Source organism: Theropithecus gelada, chromosome X (genome assembly GCF_003255815.1).
Source record: "Theropithecus gelada isolate Dixy chromosome X, Tgel_1.0, whole genome shotgun sequence".
NCBI lineage: Eukaryota > Metazoa > Chordata > Mammalia > Primates > Cercopithecidae > Theropithecus > Theropithecus gelada.
Window position 1 is genome coordinate 59,234,925 of NC_037689.1, and position 19,055 is coordinate 59,253,979.

General features: G+C 33.8%; 1 pseudogene; it reads left to right on the forward strand.

The window, feature by feature from the left end:
• Positions 1-10,850: 10,850 nt before the first annotated feature.
• Positions 10,851-15,073, forward strand: LOC112615164 (annotated as a pseudogene).
• Positions 15,074-19,055: the final 3,982 nt, after the last annotated feature.

Sequence of the window (19,055 nt, forward strand, 5' to 3'; positions counted from 1 at the left end):
AAAAAATAATTAATTTTTAACTCTTTTATAGCCATTTCACAAGCCTATGTTTTTCATCTTATAAGTTCTTCTTTGGATTGCATTTGAAAAACACTTGTCTAATGAACATTAAATATATATGTCCCTCATAATCCAGGTGCAGATTGTATAGCAATGTTCTTATTTGTACCAGCACCTCACCAAATAGCTCAACATTAATCAATCCATGCCAATTTCTGAAAGGATGAAACCACCTTTTAATGGCAGTATGACATTATTCTTCAGCCTCCTTGGAATTACCGTTTTCTTTCAAGGTGGCAACTAAATTATACTTTTTGTCTTTAATCCTAGCCTAACTCATTGAGATTTACTTTTTATGGCATTCTTCAATCTAAAGTAGAATTTAACACTTCCTTTAGCCAAGGATAAGTGGTTTTCTGTTCTTATTCATGAACCAAATAATAGCTATGCAGTTACAAATTACTGTCAAAATTTGAAAGAAATGATGTGATTAGCCACTAAGCATGATGTACATATGTTATTTATCTAGTGACTTTTGGTATAAAGGGATAAAAGCAAAGTTTGTACTGTCAATAACAAGATAACAAGAGAAACTTTGGAAACTTCAACAAACACATGATAATTTTAAAAACATGATTTTCAATGAACAATGGGTCAATCAAAAAATTTAGAAAAAATATTAAAAGTTTATTAAAATAAATTAAAATAGAATGACAACATACCAAAACCTATAGGATACAGCAAAAGCACCATTAACAGGAAAATGTATAGCAATAAATGCCTATGTCAAAAAAGCACAAAGATTTCAAACAAGCAACCTAACAATAGACTTCAAAAAACTATTAAGGTAAGAACAAACTCAACCTCAAGTTAGTAGAAAAACAGAAATAATAAAGATAAGAGAATAAATAAACAAAAACTGAGACCAACAAAAATAATAAGAAAGATCTATGAAACAAAATATCATTTATTTTAATAGACAAACAAAACTGATAAACCATTAGCTTGACTAAGATAAAAAATAAGACACAAATAAATAAAATCAAAAATGAAGAAGGAAACATTAAAACTGATATGCTAGAAATACAAATAATAACTAGAGACTATTTTAAACAACAGTATGCTAACAATTTGTAAGACCTAGAGAAAATGGATAAATTCTTGAAATTCCTGGATACACAAAAGCTACCAAGACTGAACCAAAAAAAAAAAAAAAAAAAAAAAAGCCTGGACAGACAAATAATGAACAATGGAGTTAAGTCAATAATAAAAATTCATCAGCCTGGACAGACAAATAATGAGTAATGAAGTTAGGCAAATAAGAAAAATTTATCAGCAAGAAAAAGTTCAGAACCAGATAGCTTCACTGCTGAATTCCATGAAACTTTTAAAGAAATACTAATACTATTTTTTCTTAAACTCTTTCTAAAAATGCAAGGTGAGGGAATTTTTCTAAACTCATTCTGCAAGGCCAGCAGTACACTGATACCAAAACCAGACAAAATACACTAAGAAATAATACTAAAGCCACCACCTGTGACAAACATATATACAAAAATCCTCAACCAAATACTAGCATATTGAATCCAAGAGAACATCAAAAAGATTATGCCCCATGATAAAGTAGAATTATCCCAGGGATGCAAGTATGGCTCAACATACACAAATCAATAATCTTGGTACATCACATCAAGATAATGAAACTATATGACTATCTCAATAGATATGAAAAAAACTTTTGATAAAATTCAACACCGCTTCATGATTAAAAAAAAAAAATTCTCAACAAATTAGGTATAGAAGAAACATACCTGAACATAATGAAAGCCATATGTGACATATTTATAGCTAACATCATACTGAAAAAGAAAAAGTGGAAATCTTTTTGTCTAAGAACTGAAACAATATAAGGAGCCCTATTTTCACCACTCTTAATCAGCATAGTATTGGAAATCCTAGCCAGAGCAATCAGGCAAGAGAAATAAATAAAGGGCATCTAAACTAAAAAAGAATAAATCAAATTGTCCCTGTTTGCAGAGTATATGATATGATATATGGAAAAACATAAAGATTCCACAAAAAACTCTCAGAATGATAAATTCAGAAATGTTGCAGAATACAAAATCAAAATAAAAATTAATAGAATTCCTGTGCAACAATATCTAAAAAAAACAGAAATCAAGAAAGCGATCACATTTACAATAGCTAAAAACAATAAAATAATACCTAAAAATTACCTAGGAATAAATTTATTTTATTTCTTTACCTTCTTTATCCAGGGAGGTGAAATATCTCTACAATGAAAACTATAAAAGATTGATAAATTGAGGAGGACATGGAAAAATGAAAGGACATTTCATGTTTATGAATAGAATAAATTTATATTGTTAAAATGACCATACTACCCAAAGTAACCTATAGATTCAATTTCATTCCATTAAAATACCAATTTCTTCACAGAAATAGAAAAAGCAATTATAAAATTTGTATGGAATCACAAAAGACCACGGATGGCAAAAGCAATCCTGAGCAAGAAGAACATAACTGGAGGCATCACACTACCTGACTTTAAAACACAGTGGAAAGCTATCGTAACCCAAACAACATGGTACTGACATAAAAATATAATAACAGACACAAAGATCCACTGAATACAATAGATAACCCGGAAATCAATGCATGTATTTACACCCAACTGGTTCTCGATGCATCTCAAGAATATTCTCTGAGGAAAGGACAGTCACTTTAATAATTGGTGCTGATAAAACTGGATATTCATAGTCAGAAGAATTAAACTAGAATCCTATGTCTTACCATATTCAATAATTAACTCAAAATAGATGAAAAACTTAAATGTAAGACCAGAAACTATGATAAAACTACTAAAAGAAAATGTAGAAGAAATGCTTCAGGAGTTTGGTTTAGGAAAATGTTTCACAAATAAGACCTCAAAAACACACACAACAAAAACAAAAATAGACAAATGGGACAAAATGAAACTAATGAATCTTGGCACCACAATGGAAACAATCAACAGAGGGGAGAGACAACCTGTAGAATGGGACTAAAATATTCACAAACTATTCATCTGATAAGGAATTATATTCAGAATATACAAGAATTTCAAACAACTCAACCACAAAATAATAGTGAGCAAATAATGTCAATACACATCAAATAAAGTCATACAAATAACCAACAGATATATTTTCAAAATACTTAACATCACTTATCATCAAATAAATGCAAAATGTCACTAGTCATGAGGAAAATGCAAATTAAAACCACAATGAGATGTCTTTTCTCCTCTGTTAGAATGCTTGTTATCCTAAAGACAAAAAATATCAAATGCTGACAAAGATACAGAGAAAGGTGAACTTTCATACACTGTTGGTGGAAATGTAAATTAGTACAGCCATTATGGAAAACAGTATGGAAGTTCCTCAATAAACTAAAAATACAACTACCAGATAATTCAACAATCCTGCTATTGGGTATATATCCAAATGAAAGAATATCAGTATGTCAAAAAATACTTGTACTACCATGTTTATTGCAGTGATATCCACAATAGCTAAGATATGGAATCAACCTGTGTCCATCAACAGATGAGTGAATACAGAAAATGTGCTATATTCATGCAATGAAATACTATTCATGCATTAAAAATGAATGAAATCCCATCATGCACAGCAACATGAGACCGGAGGAACATATTAAGTGAAATAAGCTAGGCACAGAAAGGGAAATACTGCATCTTCTCACTCATATGTGGAAACTAAAATAGTTGCTATCATAGAAGTAGAGGTTGGGATAGTGGTTAATAGAGGCTGAGAAAGGTGGGAGGAAGTGAGGGGTAGAGAGATGTTGATTAACAGATACAAAGTTACAACTAGATAGGATAAATAAACTCCAGCGTTCTATAGAGCCATAAGGTGACTATGGTTAATAATTCAAGGAAGTGGATCTGCTAGTTACCTTGATTTGGTCATTATATACTGTAGACATGTATTGAAATATCACATTATATCCCATAAATATATATAATTATTATGTATCAATTAAAATAGCATTAATTGAAAAATCCATCACAAGATTAATGGATTAAGGAATGGGGTATATACATACAATGATATATTATTCACCAGTGAAAAAGAATAAAGCTCTGATTTAGAAAAAGAAACATTAAGCTGAGACAGCAATTTTAATCAAATTTAAAAAAATTAAAAACTGATAACGTCATGTATTTGCTAATGTTTAGTTAAAATAGAGTTTAAAAATATTTTAATGAGCCCATAATTAAATATGACCTTTCTGAAGAATAATTTATCAATATAAACAATCTTAAAATGGTGTTTCTTTTGGCTCAGAAATTTCACATTTCCTATATTATTTAATTAAATGATTGAAAACGTGGTAAAAGATTAATTCAAAAATATCTTCCACAGTGGCATGTCTATATAATAATTAAGCTATAAATAGCCTAAGTAACCAACATTAACACAGTAGTTAAAATAAAATATATATTTTATCAAATGGACTATTACACAGTGTTCAGTTATGTCTGGAAAACATATTTTATGATTTTGAAATGCTTATTATATTCAGTTTGTTAAGGAAGATACACAATTTTACGTACACTGCACTATCAATTAAAATGTCAGATAAAAATTATAAAGAGGCCAAAATTTAGACAAAAACAATTCCTTAACTGTTAGTATTCCTCGATGATGGAAATATGTTTTTTGTTTTGTTTTGTTTTGTTTTTTTGAGACAAGTCTTACTCTGTAGTCCAGTCTGGAGGGCAGTGGCACGAACTGAGTTCACTGCAGCCTCAAGCTCCTGGGCTCAGGCAATCCTCCCACCTCAGCCTTTCAAGTAGCTGGGACTATAGGTGTGCACACTACCATGCCTGGCTAATTTTTTTTTATATTTTTGTAGAGACGAGTTCCCCCTGTGTTACCCATGCTCGTCTCAAATCCTGGACTCAAGTGATTCTCCCACCTCAGCCTCCCAAAGTGCTGGGATTACAGGCATTAGCCACTGTGGCTGACCAAAATATGTATAATTTTTAAAACACTTATTTTGTTTTTAAAAATGTTTTATCGTTAGTATTTCTAATTGCTAACTTCAGACATAAAATAGTTCTTTTATAAAGAACCAGATCATTGTATTTGCCCCTACATATGTGCATTGTGTAAAATTTTTGTCAATCTGGGTAACTCAGGAGATTGTGACCAACCTGGACAATATGCCAAAACCCTGTCTCTACAAAAAGTACAAAAATTAACTGGGCATGGTCGCACATGATTGAGACCCTGTATCAAAAAAACAAAAACAAAAACAAATCTCATCCAGATCGCTAAGAATGCTATCATTTCATTCTATCTATATACCACAGTTTCTTTATCCACTAGTTTTTTGATGGGCATTTGGGTCGGTTCCACGTTTTTGCAATTGCAAATTGTGCTGCTATATACATGTGTGTACAAGTACCTTTTTTTGTATAATGACTTCTATTCCTCTGGGTAGATATCCAGTAGTGGGACTGCTAGATCAAATGGTAATTCTACTTCTGATTCTATAAGGAATCTCCACAGTTTTCCATAGTGGTTGTACCAGGTTACATTCCCACCAGCAGTGTTCCCTGTTAACAAGATCCATTGACTAAGCCAATGTCTAGAAGAGTCTTTCACCTCCTTGGTTAAGTATGTTCCTAAGTGAAGTAACTTGGGAATGAAAAACCAAGCATCATATGTGCTCACTCATAAGTGGGGATTAAGCTTTGAGGATGCAAAGGCATAATAATGACACAATAGAATTTGGGGACTCGGGGAAAGAGCAGGAGTGGGGGAGTAATAAAAAACTACAAATTGAGTGCAGTGTATACTGCTCAGGTGATAGGTGTGCCAACATCTCACAAATAACACTAAGGAAATTGCTCATCTAAGCAAACATCTTTGTGAAGCTAATCTTGGTCAACTTTTTTAACTCTCTGAGTCTCAGTATCTTTACCTGTACAGTAGGTATAATATTAACTTCTTCATTGGTTGCATGTATTCCCCTAAAAAGAGTTCAGATTTATACACTCATCCTCTGAAATCAGCATCTGGAATAAAGATTCTGATTTTTGTCCTCACATCAACCTTAAAGCCTCTCTTTACCATCAAACCTATAACGCTCAATTACAATACCTAAAATATTATTTTCTGAGAGGGGAGATGACGAGAGAGGAAACCTTTTCACATGGTCAGATATGTGACATTTAGAAATTAGTCTAACTCTATACCGAATAATGAAAAAACAAATAAAAAACATTGTATTTCCAATATTCTAAGACTTAGATAAGCCATATAAATTGAATATTTCACAAAATAAATTTTCTGTTTATTAAAAGATTGATCATTTGGATCTTCAGAACCACCTTTATTTTTTCTGTCATCCAGCTGCTATTTTTGTACATATTTTTTCATATACCTCTAGACATCTGTAGCCCTCATCAAATCATATCTCTAACTATGCTTAGACTCTGAGGATATGCTTAAGAAATGTTTTGACTTGAATCTATAAATTTCTTTGGACAGTATGGCCATTTTCATGATATTGATTCTTCCTATCCATGAGCATGGAATGTTTTTCCATTGTTTTTGTCCTCTCTTATTTCCTTGAGCAGTGGTTTGTAGTTCTCCTTGAAGAGGTCCTTCACATCCATTATAAGCTGTATTCCTAGGCATTTTATTCTCTTTGTAGCAATTGTGAATGGGAGTTCACTCATGATTTAGCTCTCTGTTTGTCTATTATTGGTGCATAGGAATGCTTGTGATTTTTGTACATTGATTTTGTATCCTGAGACTTTGCTGAAGTTGCTTATCAGTTTAAGGAGATTTTGGGTTGAGAAAATGGGTTTTCTAAATATAAAATCATGGCATCAGCAAACAGAGACAATTTGGCTTCCTCTCTTCCTATCTGAATACCCTTTATTTCTTTCTCTTGCCTGATTGCCCTGGCAAGAACTTCCAATACTATGTAGAGTAGGAATGGTAAGAGATGGCATCCTTGTCTTGTGCCAATTTTCAAAGGGAATGGTTCCAGCTTTTGCTCATTCAGTATGATATTGGATATGGGTTTCTCATAAATAGCTCTTATTCTTTTGAGACACGTTCCACCAATACCTAGTTTATTGAGAGTTTTTACTATGAAGGGGTGTTGGATTTTGCCAAAGGCCTTTTCTGCATCTATTGAGATAATCATGTGGTTTTTGTTATTGGTTCTGTTTATGTGATGGATTACGTTTATTGATTTGCATATGTTGAACCAGCCTTGCATACCAGGGATGAAGCCAACTTGATCGTGGTGGATAAGCTTCTGATGTGCCGCTGAATTCAGTTTGCCAGTATTTTATTGAGTATTTTCACATCAATGTTCGTCAGGGATATTGACTTGAAGTTTTCTTTATTTGTTGTGTCTTTGCCAGGTTTTGGTATCAGGATGATGCTGGCTTTGTAAAATGAGTTAGGAAGAAGTCCCTCTTTTTCTATTGTTTGGAATAGTTTCAGAAGGAATGGTACCAGTTCCTCTTTGTACCTCTGGTAGAATTCAGCTGTGAATCCATCTGGTACTGGGCTTTTTTTGGTTGGTAGACTAACAATTACTGCCTCAATTTCAGAACTTGTTATTGGTCTATTCAGATATTTGACTTCTTCCTGGTTTAGTCTTGGGAGGGTGTGTGTGTCTAGGCATTTATCCATTTCTTCTAGATTTTCTAGTTTATTTGCGTAGAGGTGTTTATCGTATTCTCTGATGGTAGTTTGTATTTCTGTGAGATCAGTGGTGATATCCCCTTTATCATTTTTTATTGTGTCTATTTGATTCGTCTCTCTTTTCCTCTTTATTAGTCTGCCTAGCGGTCTATTTTGTTAATCTTTTCAAAAAAACGAGCTCCTGGATTCATTGATTTTTTTGAGGGCTTTTTCATGTCTCTATTTTCTTCAGTTCTGCTCTGATCTTAGTTATTTCTTGTATTCTGCTAGCTTTTGAGTTTTTTTTTTTTGTTGTTGTTGTTGTTGTTGTTGTTTTGTTTTTGCCCTGGCTTCTCTAGTTCTTTAATAGTGAAGTTTAGGTGTCAATTTTAGATCTTTCCTGTTTTCCGCAGTGGACGTTTAGTGCTATAAATTTCCTTCTAAACATGGCTTTAGCTATGTACCAGAGATTCTGGTATGTTGTGTCTTTGGTCTCATTGGTTTCAAAGAAGTTATTTATTTTCTATCCCCATTAAGTTACCATTGACTTTATTCAGAGAATTAGAAAAAAAAACTACTTTAAATTTTATATGGAACCAAAAAAGAGCCTGTATAGCCTAGAAAATCCTAAGAAAAAAGAACAAAGCTGGAAGCATCACGCTACCTGATTTCAAACTATATTACAATTGTAAAGTAACCAAAACAGCAAGGTACTGGTACTAAAATAGACAGACAGACCAACGGAACAGAACGGAGGCCTCAGGGATAATGCCACACATCTACAAACATCTCATCTTTGACAAATCTAACTAATACAAGAAACGGGGAAAAGAGTCCCTATTTAATAAATGATGTTGGGAAAACTGGCTAGCCATATGCAGAAAACCAAAACTGAACCCCTTCCTTACACTTTATATAAAAATTAACTCCAGACAGATTAAAGACTTAAATATAAGACCTAAAACCATAAAAATCCTAGAAGAAAACCTACGCAATACCATTCAGGACATAGGCATGGGCAAAAACTTCATGAATAAAACACCAAAAGCAATGGCAACAAAAGCCAACATTGACAAATGGGATCTAATTAAACTAAAGATTGTTACTACTAATCTAACTAAACTAATTAAACTTTTCTGCACAGCAAAATAAACTATCATCAGACTGAACAGGCAACCTACAGAATGGGAGAAAATTTTTGCAATCTATCCCTCTGACAAAGGGCTAATATCCAGAATCTACAAGGAACTTAAACAAATTTATGACAAAATAGTAAACAATTCCATTAAAAAGGGGGCAAAGGATATGAACAGACACTTCTCAAAAGAAGACATTTATGTGACCAACAAACAAGAAAAAAAGCTCATCATCACTGGTCATTAGAGAAATGCAAATCAAAACCACAATGAGATACCATCTGACGCCAGTTAGAATGCCAATCATTAAAAAGTCTGGCAACAACAGAGGCTGGAGAGGATGTGGAGAAATAGGAACACTTTTGCACTGTTGGTGGGAGTGTAAATTAGTTCAACCATTGTGGAAGACAGTGTGGTGATTCCTCGAGCATCTGGAACCAGAAATACCATTTGACCCAGCAATCGCATTACTGGGTACATACCCAAAGGATTATAAATCATTCTACTATAAAGACAGATGCACACGTATGTTTATTGCAGCACTATTCCCAATAGCAGAGATTTGGAACCAACCCAAATGCCCATCATTGATAGACTGCATAAAGAAATGTAGCACATGTACACCACGGAATACTATGCTGCCATAAAAAGGATGAGTTTATGTTCTTTGCAGGAACTTGGATGAAGTTGGATACCATCATTCTCAGCAAACTAACACAGGAACAGCAAACCAAACACCACATGTTCTCACTCATAAGTGGGACATGAACAATGAGAATACATGGACACAGGGAGGGGAACATCACACGCCAGGGCCTGTTGGAGGGTGGGGGACTAGTGGAGGGATAGCATTAGGAGAAATACCTGATGTAGATGACGTGTTGATGGGTGCAGCAAACCACCGTGGCACATGTATACTTATGTAACCAACCTGCACATTCTGTGCATGTATCCCATAACTTAAAGAATAATAAAAAATAAAAAATAAATAAACTCTCTGGAAAAAAATGTTTTGCCACAGTAAGTATCATCTTAAGATACTTCTCTGAACCTCTCCCTTCCTTTTTCTTTTCCTTCTCCTTTTTCTCTTCCTCTTCACAAATATTAGATTTTATGTATGATATACAGAAATACAGATTATATTATTATATTTAATTTTTAGATGACCCTGAATCTATTTATGATGTCTGTAAATGAGAGGGATGGTGTTTGACTTGTTCAAAATACAGTAGAATCTCACATATAAACAGTCAAAGGTCAGGCACGTTAGCTTACGCCTGTAATCCCAGCACTTTGGGAGGCTGAGGTGGGCAGACAATCTGAGGTTGGGAGCTAAAGACCAGCCTGACCAACATGGAGAAACCCCATCTCAACTAAAAATACAAAAAAATTAGCCAGGCATGGTGGCGGATGCCTGTAATCTCAGCTATTTGGGAGGCCAAGGCAGGAGAATCACTTGAACCTGTAGGTGGAGGTTGTGGTGAACCGATATCAGGCCATTGCACTAAGAGTGAAAGCTCTGTCTCAAAAAAAAAAAAAAAAAAAAAAAAAAAGAAAGAAAGAAAAAAAGCAAAGATAGAACATTCCTTCAAATAAGATAAATGTGTTGTGAAAAAACTGAAATTTCTTAAACAATACCGCTTGTGGTGTGTACTTCTAATTACTATAGAATATGCATTTATGAGAGTAAGAGGCAATAATTTTTTGGTTTTTCTTTGTAAATAAAAGATCATCCTCAAATTATATGTCTGTCTTCCTTTTGATGGGATCATAATAGGGAAATCTAGGACTAAGTGAGAAAATATCCATCATTTCTTACCCTTAAGAACACAAAAATGGCAATGATTTGATCAATCATTTTGAAAAATCAACATTTTAAAAGTATATACTTCTCTTTGTTACTACTAAAATTAGCTTAATTTTATTTATCTAAATTATGGTCTTTTTAAAAATAAAATAATTACATAAGTAGATGATGGATAACCTGAGCTATAGAGTGATTTGGTAGGATGAGGAATAGACACTCTTTCAAGCAAAGCTCCCAGCTACACTTTTTTTTTTTTTTTAAATTATATTGTAAGTTCTAGGGTACATGTGCATAACATGCAGGTTTGTTACATATGTATACTTGTGCCATGTTGGTGTGCTGCACCCATCAACTCATCAGCACCCATCAACTCGTCATTTACATCAGGTGTAACTCCCAATGCAATCCCTCCTTCCTCCCCGCTCCCCATGATAGGCCCCGGTGTGTGATGTTCCCCTTCCCAAGTTTACAATAGCAAAGACTTGGAATCAACCCAGCTACACTTTTTGATTGTCTACAGGAGGTTGCCTTTTCGTGTTCTGTTGCTCTGTGTTATTTATGAGGTTACTTTTTACTTGGTTTTAATTTGGATTCCAGGAATCTGACAATTGTATTTATTTCTTCTCTATTTCTAATAAAAATTCTATTGCATGTGAACAGAAAATTTATTACACTACTTATTACCAATTTAGAACTTCAATTCTAGTCTGCATGTGTAAATAAAATTTTAAAATGAGATGAGACAATCTTTACAACAGGAATTATTTTCTTTTTGCGATCCAGGAACTCATTTTTCTTAATTATTTTTTATATTTTTTCCCACTACAGCTCCACTTTAGATTTTGAGAGAGCCAAAATAATTAATATTTTTTGAATGGATGTAAATTCTGTGAGCAGACTTTGCTATAATTATTTCTGTCACCTGAAGAGAAGGTATATTGTTCCGTGTCATGAATCATTACGAAAAATAGTTTATGCATTGTCAATTCTATCAGAAGAAATGCATCTTTTATAAATAACTGCCTGTGGAAAATGCGTAAATCTCATTGTTAACGTTTTATGTCTAAATTGGCAATAACAGGCTTTTGTGCCATGTGCAGTAGATGAAACCATCAGGGAAAAGAAAACTTTTTGAAAAAAAAAATGACTCTGAATTTAAATTAAATCTTCCAGGGGTGTCATGAGGCCAACTGGAAAATTAGGTAAAAATTGAGTTCAAGCAGAAGTAATTTATTATGCTGTTAATTTTTCTGTGTTCATTTCTTTACTTGTTATATTTTGTTTTGCTTTGTTTTGTTTTGTTATGATCCGGGTCCACAAAGTCAAAAAGGCAAAATGACCTTAAAAGGCACGTGGTTTAAATCAACTGAGCATCATTTACTAGGCTTATTAAAGGGTTTTTTCTATGTAATTCATCTACGCTTACATTATAGGAGATTGTTGTGTATTACATTTTATGAAGTAATTTAAAAACTATTCTATCTGTTAATAGCTTTTTTTTCTTTTCATAGAATTTTACTTTTGAGATTCTTAAAAGTATGAGATCTTAGAGTGAATAAATGTTTATACTTCATGACATTATAAAAATCCTGTCCAACCTAGTTACATGATAATTGAATTGACTTTCCACTCATACTGCAATTCGATAGTTCTAATCCTAGCTAAATTTAGTTAGGCTGGTTACTCGAGAAGTGCTTTCTCATGAACATGTCTAATGGTCCAAGTCATTACCAACTGAAATAAAATTTGGCATTGTAACTTAGCATTGGTCCAAAGAAAATGAATGTATGTGCAGGTTTAGTACATACTGATAAATATTTCCTTAGTCTTAATAAGTTTATTTCTAAACACTGGTGTTTCAAAAGTTTTAGTGTTTTTTAAAGACCAATTTTCAAAGGGATTCAGGCTGCCTACAAAGTTCAAAACGTTTCCTGGTCACTATTTTTTCCCTTTCTACATTTATTATCATTGTGAGAGTGGATAGGCAGTCTCAGCTAGAATGCCTACAGAAGAATTCAGAGCTTTTTACTTTTTAGTTCATTTTATATTATTTGAATTTCAAATTTTGAGGCCAATCCACTTCTTGCCTCCCTTCTGAGGAAGATGATAGTAATTCAAGATTGTGCATATTCATTTCTTACATGTTACATGTCTGCTGATTGTGAGTTTAGATTTCAAACATTAATTGTCCCTTTTTTGAATTTGATTTTTTTTATTTCAATAGGTTTTTGAGAAACAGGTGGTGATTGGTTACATAGATAAGTTATTTAGTGGTGATTTTTGAAATATTGGCACATCTGTCATCCAAGCAGCGTACACTCTACCCAATCAATGTGTAGTCTTTTATTCCTCATCCCCTTGCCACCCTTTACCTAGAGTACCCAGAATACATTGTATCATTCTTACACCTTTGCACCCTCATAGCTTAGCTATATGGATGCCACCTGTTTCTTTCTCTTGTCTGAATTGCTCTGGCTAGGACTTCCAATCTGTGTTTAATGGAAGGTGTGAAACTGGGCATCTTTTCTTGTTCCAGTTCTCAGGGGGAATGCTTTCAACTTATTTCTGTTCGGTGTAATGTTGGCTGTGGGTTTGTCATAGATGCCTCTTATTACCTTAAGGTATGTCCCTTCTATGCTTATTTTCCTGAGGGTTTTTATCACAAAGGGATGCTGAATTTTGTCAAATGCTTTTCCTTCATCTTTTGAGATGATCATGTGATTCTTTTACTTCAATTCTGTTTATGTGGTGTGTTACATTTATTGATTTGTGGATGTCAAGCCATTACTGCATCCCTGGTATAAAACCCAGTTGATTATGGTGGACCGTATCTGGGATATGCTGGTGGATTTGGCTAGCTAGTATTTTGTTGAGGATTTTTGCATCTGTATTCATCAAAGATATTGGTCTGTGGTTTTCTTTTTCTTTTCTTTCTTTTTTTTAAAAAATTTTTGTTATGGTCTTCCCTGGTTTTGGTGTTAGGGTGACACTGGCTTCACAGAATAATTTAGGGAGGATTTCTTCTTTCTCCATTCCATAGAATAATGACATTAGAATTAGTACCAATTCGTCTTTGAATGTTTGGTAGAATTCAGCTGTGAATCCATCTGGTCCTGGACTTCTTTTTATTGGCAATTTTTTAATTACCTTCTTAATCTTGCTGCTTGTTACTGGTTTGTCCAGAGTTTCTGTTTCTTACTGGTTTAAACTAGGAGAGTTGTGTATTTCCAGGAACTTATCCTTCTCCTCTAGGTTTTCTAGTTTGTGCATGTAAAAATGTTCATAGTAGCCTTGAGTAATCTTTTGTATTTCTGTGGTATTGGTTGTGATATCTCCTGTTTCTTTCTTAATTGAATTTGTTTGTCGCTTCTTTTTCTTAGTTAATCTCGATAAAGGTCTATCAATTTTGTTTATATTTTTACATAACCAGTTCTTTGTTTCACTTATCTTTTGTACTTATTTTTTGTTTGTTTTAGTTCTATTTATTTCTGCTCTGATCTTTGTTATTTCTTTTCCTCTGCTGGGTTTGGGTTTTGGTTTGCTCTTGTTTCTGTAGGTCCTTGAGATGTGAAAACACGCTGCTTCATAATTATCAATAATGTCACATCAAATTCTCTGGTTTTGCATGGGTCACTACCTGCTCTCACATCTTCTGTGGTCAATATGTCAGTTCTGAGTTTAGTCATTCACCAGCTATCTGTCTTGCCAGCAATGATCTTTCTGGCTAGATATTGTCCTCACAGAACTCAGTCCATCAGAGGAATATAAAGCTATGGTATTGGCAGGACTGCAACCAGAGATGGTGTTGAACATTAGCTCTTGAGCACTATACTTCTGGACATACTATGTATATCAGGAGTCTCTCTATCAAGAATACAATTTCAGCAAAGCTGAGGGCCATCTGAAACAGATGGAGAAGATATATACTCAGCAAATACAGAGCAAAGATATAGACTTGACCTTTATAAAAGGAGGGATCACCTCCATGAAGAAAGTGCTAAAAGAACACAATAAAAATGTTCAATGATATCTTTTAAAAAATGTATGGAGTGCAGTCATAAGTGTCAAAAGCTCCAAAGCCTCTGTGATAGCCTGAGGCTATGAAACATTACTGTTACTAACCAAGAACATACCTTTGAACCATCCATAATTGCACAGTCTGGTGTTTCTGGCTTTTCATTAGGACACAACGCCAAGTGTCTTTTGGACAGTGCACCAGTTTAAAATCCGGGTGATGGAGATAGAGATTTTCAGTTCAGGCCTTTTTTTTTCTTTGGATTCTCACAAAGCACCTGAACCAAGCAATAGCTTTTTGCAGTTCTGCCTCTCCAAGTCATGAATTAGAGCAGCAACAAGTTTCCAGCAGGGTCATGAAAGTGAAAACAATTTGAACCGGGCATGGTGGCATGTACCTGTAATCCAGCTACTCAGGAGGCTGTGGCCAAAGGATCACTTGAGCCCACTTGAGTTTGAGGATATAATGAGGTAGTATCATGCTGCTGCACTCCAGCCTGGGTGACACAGTGAGACTATGTCTCAAAAAAAAAAAAAAAAAAAAAAAGTAAAAATAATTTAGCTAATTTTACAGAATATTTCTAATGTGCACTTCCAGTGATTTTACTTAGTAAATCTTTATTCTAGGAGTCCCCAGCTTCCCTGGGCTTTTAAGTCTTTAAGTTTTCTTCACATTATCAACTTATAAGAAACTAAATGGCAGTGAAGTGTGGCTTTAGAGTGTGATTTCTTTGTTTCTATTATTTAAAGCATGGGCATTTTATTAATCAATTGTGAACAGTTGATTTTAATCATTAGTGAGAAGGTCACGACAGTATTGTGTATTTCAATAGATATGTTTGTGTCTGAGTTGTGTGTTTATGCATAAGTACCTGTGTTATATGTCCACATGTCACTTTGAATTCTTGTATTGATGCATATCTGTGTATGTAAAAGTGTGTGAATTTACACTGACATTTTGCCTGTAATCCCAGTGCTTTGGGAGGCTGACGTGGGAGGGTCCTATGAGCCCAGGACTTCAACCATCTGGACAACACAGCTGAGACTTTCTTTCTACAGAAAAAAAGCATATTTTATATATATATGCACATATTCATATTTAAAAATTTTCCAGTTTGGTGGTGTGCACCTGTAGTCTCTGCTACTCAGGAGGCAGAGGTGGGAGGATCGCTAGAGCTCAGTTTGAGGCTGCAATGAGATATAATCAAGCCCCAATACTACACTCCAGGTGACAGAGTGAGATTCTGTTACAGAAAAATAAATAAATAAATAAATAAATAGAGAGCTAGTCATAATCCCAAAAGACCAAAAGACACAATCACAATTCCATATGCCTAATCTCGAATGTTAAAAGCGTTGAAAAATTAAAATCTCAAAAATATAATTTAAAAAATTGTTTAAAATAACATTAATAGTACTCATTTATATTTTAAAAAGGGAATTTATTTAAGAAACATGTAAAAATACAAAGAATACCTTATAGTCCACTTGCAACAGTATAGGCAATAAACATAGCAGGTTTTTCCAAGCATAAACAAGCTGGTGTATGAACAACAGTTGCACCAGTATAATGGTTATGAGCAGATATAAACTGTTTATAAAGAAAGAGGTCAAAATGGAAATGTATAAATGCCTATAACTATGTTTGCTAATTGTGTGCACCAAGATTTATCATTTAAGCCATCTGAAATACCATGAGGAACAACCGGAGTCTTTTGAGGAGATCCATCAAGAACTGCAGTGGGATGCTGTGTGGAGTGGTATGCACCTTTATTCTCTGGTACTCAAGAGGTTGAGACAGTAAAATCCCGCGAGCCAAGGAGTTTGAGGCCAGCCTGGAGAATCATAGTGAAACCCCAGCCTGCCCAAAGATCCAAGATTTCAAGAAATTTAATTTCTCACAAATACATATGTATGAAAATAATGTCTCATTTATTGAGGAAGTCTCAGTATTTTTACATATGCACACAATGCTTATACATAGTCAACCTTGTACTAATGCACTTTCATAGAGTTAGATTTGTAAAAAGAAATACATAAAACAAATTAGAACACTCTAAAAGTCATTTCACAATTTATACCTCCAACATTGGAAATAATGCAAAGATGAAATACATAGCATACCAAATCCTAAATACTAATCTGACAATTTAAAATTGCGCAAAAAAGTAAAAAACCTGAAGAGGAAATTGGACATATAAAAATGCAGGATAGATTTTGGACAATTACACAGATGTGGTTAATAAGAACTAGCCAACTTTCAAAATTATTAACTATTGTTTTAAGTCTTGCATCACAATGAATAGCTTTTTTTTTCCTTTCAGACATGACTCTCCTTGAAGAATACATTTAAATTCATTTTCCATGTTGTGCTGCTGTTTCTGAAATAATTCTGTGATTTAATATATACTGACATGAGCATTCCCTATGCAATTTTCCTATATTCACTGCCATGCTTCTATGTTGTTTTGGGTATGTGAAAATGTATTCCAAATATACTTACATACAGATCACAAATTTGGTGGAAACAATACTGGCAATCAAACAGGAGCACTTTTCCCTAAGTATTGTTCTATCCTATCATGCACAAAATTGTTTCTGAAACAGTCAGTAACTTTACGGTCTTCTTCAGGCGTATGTGGCTTTAATTCATTAAAAGCTTCTGGAATGGCATCAGTTGAAAGAAATGCCAATGCAAAAAAAAAAAAAAAAAAAAAGATGCACTTTTACACTGAAAATTTTGTCCTTACCATATCATGTGGTCAATCCACTCATCTGAATTTTCCACCGAATGCACCGGAAATTTTGGTAAAACAAAATATTGGTAATGGAAAAAACAAAATATTGGTAATACCTCGAATTTCACTTAAGAAGTCTTGATCACACCTAATTTCAAATCCATCATTATGGTTGGGTGATTCAACTGAACTGAATGTTCAAATAAGCATCTATAAACTGCTTCACTTTTTCCAGTCATTGATATATAAACAACTAAATAAATTCTAAATTTTTTTCTGACCCAACAGAGAAATTGTACCTAGCTGATTAAAAAACAGTAAGGACAGTTTGGAAAGTGCCATCCGTTAGCCAAAGTAAAAGATGTACTAGTTTTTCTACGTTAAATATAGTAGTAAATATAAGCTTATCTTCTTTGACAGCCAAATCTTTAATCCATAATAGTTCATCATTTAATGTGTCTTATAACACTGGAGGAACTTCAATATCAGCAAGTGGTTTTTGTTCAGAAAGTTGCTGAGTTTGTTGAAATCTTTTTATTATCTGTTGAAAGTTGGTTTTTGAAGGCAAACATGGCAATATTCATGAAAGGTCAGAAGTCATACATAATTGAATAACTTGGAAGGGAAGTTTTTTTTTCTATTTATTACCTGCACTTTTACTCACTTGATATTCAAAACACTCATTGCACTTGTATTTTGAGAGTGGTTGTGTTCTACAAAATTTATAAGTATGTGTTGTCTATTTGAAATCCTGATTATTGCTTGGCTGTCACAATTAAGTGATTTTCTGCTTTTGTAACACCAATTATAATTAGCTTTTAAACTCTTATCTTTCACCACTAAGTATATTTGTACATTTAACTTATCAAAGCCTTTTGCCAAGGAAGAATTTTAAAGATCTCTTCCATTGTGTAGTAAGAAATACAGTAAGAAGGAGTAATATTTGGGCTCCCCAATACCAAATCTGTGTAAAGCTTCTCCAGAAACACAGAAACAATCGGGTATCTACATAGACATATGAGAGATGATTATTAGGGGAAATGGCTCATGTGATTACAGTGACTGAGAATTCCCACAACAGGCCATCTGCAAGTTGGAGAACCTGGGATGCTGTCTGGTAGCATTGCTCAGGCCAAAAACCTCAGGACACGGAGGAATCGCCAGTGTAAATTTTGAAGTACAATTTGCCTTCTGTATTTGCTCTCACTAAGCATCCAGCCAATTAGATGGTGCCTGACAATATGGTTAGTAGATCTTCTGCATCTAATTCACTCAGACTCTTAAGAGAATCTTCTCTGCAAACACCCTCACAGACACACCCAACATAATGCTTTACCAGGTATCTAGATATCACTTAATCTAGTCAAGTTGTCACCTAAAATTAAGTCCACATGCATTCATATGCATATCTTTAAGCCATACATAATTTCCAAATAAAGACAATAACAAGGTAATAGTTTCACTTGACATGAGGTAACAATCTTGTTATTGTAATTTGGGGGATATTAGATGTTAGGAATTTTAGACTTTAGGGATTATAATTTGGCAATTTTGATTTTCTAGAATTTTAACATTGGGGATTGTGTTGTTTTGGGTTATGATCCAAACCCTCAAGAATTAT